The sequence below is a fragment of the Dryobates pubescens genome, assembly GCF_014839835.1.
Source record: "Dryobates pubescens isolate bDryPub1 chromosome 38 unlocalized genomic scaffold, bDryPub1.pri SUPER_38_unloc_1, whole genome shotgun sequence".
Lineage (NCBI taxonomy): Eukaryota > Metazoa > Chordata > Aves > Piciformes > Picidae > Dryobates > Dryobates pubescens.
In genome coordinates, this window is record NW_026530684.1 from 896968 (window position 1) to 902199 (window position 5232).

The following is a 5232-nucleotide window of genomic DNA, read 5'->3' on the forward strand; positions in this document are numbered from 1 at the left end:
AACACCGCCTGGGGGGGAGGATTCGGCTACAGTGGGATCCGGCTGCCTTAGCTTGAGTGTTTGAGGTGCCCTGCTTCAGGCTTCGCAAGGGGGAGGCGCGGGGGACCTGGCGCGGGGGACCTGGCGCGGGGGACCTGGCGCGGAAAGAAGAGGGGAAGTATTTGGATTATTCCACTTGCCTGAGCAGCTGCGGTGCTGCTCCACTGGCCTGAGCAGCTGCGGTGCTGCTCCACTTGCCTGAGCGGCTGCGGTGCCGCTCCACTGGCCTGAGCGGCTGCGGTGCCGCTCCACTGGCCTGAGCGGCTGCGGTGCCGCTCCACTGGCCTGAGCGGCTGCGGTGCTGCTCCACTGGCCTGAGCGGCTGCGGTGCTGCTCCACTTGCCTGAGCAGCTGTGGTAGCCAGGGATAGCATTCCTGAGTAGGAATTGTTTGGACTGCTCCACTTGCCTGAGCAGCTGCGGTGCTGCTCCACTGGCCTGAGCAGCTGTGGTAGCCAGGGATAGCATTCCTGAGTAGGAATTGTTTGGACTGTTCCACTTGCATAAATATTTGTGGTAGTCAGGAGGAAATGGGACAAGAGAAGAGTTAAGTCATCAAAGCAGGACAGAGAGAAGGCTTTACCTTCTATTCCTCCAGAGAGTCCAGTAGGGCTGCTCATTCAATATTGGGAGGATGATGGACAGAGAGAAGGGAAATCAAAGGAAAGAATGATTCACTGCTGTATGGAGGTATGGCCAAAAGAACCATTGAGACCACATGTGTTTTGGGCTACTTTTGGATCTTTTGAGGATTGGATTTGCCAAGCTGTGAACCATCATGTGAATTCTACACAGTGTTTTAGCAAGGAAGAAGCTGAATATGCTGCTGTTGGGATTAGGGTCTCACGTCCCTCTCCTCTTCCAATATTGAAAACTGAGGATAAGGACAAAGATGAGGAGAAGGAGAAATGGGAACCCCTGGGTAACCTACCACCACCTTTTCACCAGAACAGGGGTCAAGGTCCCCTAAATCCAATAGCCCCAGAACCAACTTCTGCTTCACCCACCCGAACAAGAAGCAGAGTGAGGAATGACAGGAATGAACACGAGGGATGACATCCACTCAGGGAAGTGCCTGTGGGGTCAGCAAGGAGGAATAGGGTTGGTGACTGTACCTCTCAGTGCATCAGATGTCTGCAGTTTTAAGAGAGAGATGGGTACCTTGCTGGATGATCCCTTAGGTGTAGCTGAGAGACTGGACCAATTGTTGGGTCCCAATACATATACTTGGAAAGAGCTGCAGTCTGTTTTGAGTATTCCATTCACTGCAGAGGAAAGAAACACGATTAGACAGGCTGGTATGAGAATAGGGGAGAGGCAGAATCAGGGGGGGCCACCAGGAGATCAGAAGCAGCCTAATCAAGATCCTGGGTGGGATCAGCAGCAGCTTCAAGGGAGACAGGATATGGGAGACCTGAGGACTATAATAACAGAAGGAATCAAAGAAGCTGTACTGAGGGGCCAGAACTTTGATAAAGCTTTTAGAGAGCAACAGAGGAAGGATGAATCTCCCACGGAGTGGATGGGAAGAGTAAAGAAAGACTTGCAGATGCACTCTGGAATAGACCCCGATGCTGCAGCTGGAGTGATACTTCTCAGGACACAGTTTGTGGCAAAATCATGGGGAGATATTAGAAAGAAACTGGAAAAGATGGAGGATTGGCCAGACAGGGGATCAGAGGAGTTACTACGGGAAGCTCAGCAAGTATATGTAAGGAGGGATGAAGAGAAAGAAAAAGCAGAGGCTGAACTGTTTGTAACTGCTGTAAGGGAAAGCCAGAAATCAGGCAGCTGCTTGGACCTTTGGGGTACTATCGATCATGGATAGAGGTGTCAGGGGCTGTATATTTTGGGGACAAGAATATCAAATGAGTCCCCAGAAGGAGAAGGCAATCTTTTTTTGGTAGATGTGGGAGCAGAAAAATCGATTGTGCAAAAGACTCCTAAGAGGGCTGAGAAGGAAAAACCCCAGCGACAGGAATTGAAGCTGAAGGGGAACCTTCCAAGGTGCCCCTGCTTGAAAATATAGAAATAGAACCTGAAAAAGGATGTGTTGAAGTGATTTGTTAGTTGTTTCAGAGACTGAATGCACTCCCTTGGGAGAGAGCTTTTTTGTTTCATCAACAACAGATTGCAGCTGTCCGGCCTGCAGAAGAAGGGTGGAGGCATGTGTCGCGAGTGAAAGGACAGCAACCTCCGAGCCTGGAGAGGTCAGAGTGACTCTGCAGAGAAAGCAAAACTGACATCAGCATGAATTCCACACCACTTATAGAACAGAATAGAATAAACCAGGTTGGAAGAGACCTTCGAGATCATCGAGTCCAACCTATCATCCAACACCACCTAATCAACTAACCCATGGCACCAAGCATCCTGTCAAGCCTCACCCTGAACACCCCCAGCGATGGCGACCCCACCACCTCCTCAGGCAGCCCAATCCAGTGGGCAATCACTCTCTCTGTGTAAAACTTCCTCCTAACCTCCAGCCTAAACCTCCCCTGGCACAGCCTGAGACTGTGTCCTCTTGTTCTGGTACTGGTTGCCTGGGAGAAGAGACCAACCTCCGCCTCACTGCAACCTCCCTTCAGGTAGTTGTAGACAGCAATAAGGTCTCCCCTGAGTCTCCTCTCCAGACTAAGCAACCCCAGCTGCCTCAGTCTCTCCTCACAGGGCTGTGCTCCAAGCCCCTCACCAACTTCGTTGCCCTTTTCTGGACACGCTCCAGCAACTCAACCTGCTTCCTAAACTGAGGGGCCCAGAACTGGACACAGGACTCAAGGTGCAGCCTAACCAGTGCAGTGTCCAGGGGCAGAATGACCTCCCTGCTCCTGCTGGCCACACTGTTCCTGATGCAGGCCAGGATGCCATTCACCCTCTTGGCTGCCTGGGCACACTGCAGGCTCATGTTTGACCTGCCATCAACTAGCACCCCTACGTCCCTCTCTGCCTGGCTGTTCTCAGTCACTCTGACCCCAGCCTGTAGCACTGCATGGGGTTGTTCTGGCCAATGTGCAGAACCTGGCACTTGGATGTGTTCAATCTCCTGCCCTTGGACTCTGCCCTTCTGTCCAGGTCCCTCAGCAGAGCATCTCTGCCCTCCAGCAGATCAACTCCTGCCCCCCAGCTTGGTGTCGTCTGCACATTTACTGCTGATGGACTCAATGCCCTCATCCAGATCATCAATAAAGATGTTAAAGAGCATGGGGCCCAGCACTGATCCCTGGGGCACACCATTGGTGCCTGGCTGCCAGCTGGCTGTGGCACCATTCACCACCACTCTCTGGGCTCAGCCTCCAGCCAGTTCCTAACCCATCGCAGTGTGCTCCCATCCAAGCCATGGGCTGACAACTTGGCCAGGAGTTTGCTGTGGGGGACGGTGTCAAAGGCCTTGCTGAGGTCCAGGGAGACTACATCCACAGGCCTCCCCACACCCACCAGGCAGTCACCTGGGCATAGGAGGAGATCAGGTTTTTGAAATTGAAAGGGTTAGTAGAAGGGAGAAAGTAAGGAAGACATAGGAAACATTATTGTAGAGGATTTTGAGGGAAGAGGAATTGAAATAAAAAAAGCACAATGGGAAATGGCAAACAAGCTAAGTGAGGAAGTAGAGAAGAGACTCTGAATGAAATCTTAAAGTGGGCTAAGGAATCTGTGGGGCTCCTGAAGACTGTAACTGCTGCCAAGAAGACGTGACACCTGGCTGCTGGTTGCACCCAGCAGGCTATGGAGGCAGAGTTAACATATACTGCTGGAGCCTAATCTTGATCCTAACCCTATTTCTGTATAAGGAGTCCAATCAAAATCAAAGAGCATGTTCCCATGTGTGGAGAAATTCTCTTCCAATATTAGTAATGATAGGTAGGTTGAAAGGCCATTATGGAGCTAAGGTTATAACATCTGAAGTAAGGGTATGAGAACAGAACACTTCTCTGCAGTTGTTGAGAGGGAGCACAGTCAGCTCAGTCATGAGGCTCTCCATCTCAGGGTCTCTTCTCTCCAGAGAAAGAGACTCCACAACCTCTCTGGGCAGCCTGCTGCAGGCCTCCAGCACCCTCACACCAAACAAGTGTCTCCTCCTGTGGAGGTGGCAGCTCCTGTGCTCCAGTTTGTGCCTCCTGTTCCTTGTCCTGTCCCTGGGCACCACTGAAAAGAGCCTGGCACCTTCAGCTGACTCCCACCCCTCAGAGAGTGACAGACATTGAGCAGGTCCCCTCTCAGCCTTCTCCTTGCCAGACTAAAGAGCCCCAGGGCTCTCAGGCTTTCTTCAGCACAGAGATGGTCCAGTCCCCTCCTCATCCTCCTAGCTCTCTGCTGGGCTCTCTGGCAGTTTGAGGCTGGTTGCCTTGAGAACTGCAGAGCTCCAGCAGCTAGAAAGGTCCAGGAGGTGTACCACCAAGTGTCATTGGGGCGGGGTAATTGTTATGAATAAACTCAATGAATCCCTTTCTTTCCTTGATCCTCCTGCTGATCAAGCCTTAGGAGCCTGATGTTCTGGATTCATCCAGGTCAGAGGAAGTCTTCTCCAGGTCAGCTGTGGGCAGCTGGATCTCAGAGCCGGTGACAACAGCATTGAGGAGAAGCTGCACCTCGCGGCTGCTGCCCTCCAGCACAGTGTGAGCTGGCTCTGCCTCTGAGGCTGCAGCAGCTCCCCTCCTGCAAAACAGGAGTCCTGCTGGAGCCCAGCTGTGACCCAGGGAAACCTGTGCCTCCCACCATCACATCTCCCACCAGCCCTTCTCTGTTTGAGAGCAGCAGGTCAAGCAGAGCCTGACCCCTGCTAGGCTCACTTAACAGCTGCAGCAGGAAGCTGTCCTCCATGCGCTCCAGGAACCTTCTGGGCTGCCTCCTCTCTGCTGAGTTAAGTTCCCAGCAGGTATCTGGCAGGTTGAAGTCACCCACAAGGACAAGATCTGATGATCTTGAGACAGCCTCCAGTTGCTGATAGAGTATTTCATCAGCCTCCTCATCCTGGTTGGGTGGTCTATAACAGACTCCAACCAGGATGCCAGATTTGTTAGGCCTCCCTCTGATCCTAACCCACAGGCACTCAACCCTTTCATCCTCCACCTCAAGCCCTGCGGCATCGAGCGATTCCCTAGTGCACAGAGCCACCCCTGCTCCTCTTCTGCCTCACCTGTCTCTCCTGAAGAGCCTGTAACCCCCCAGCCCTCCCTGTGAGCCCTGCCCACTCCAG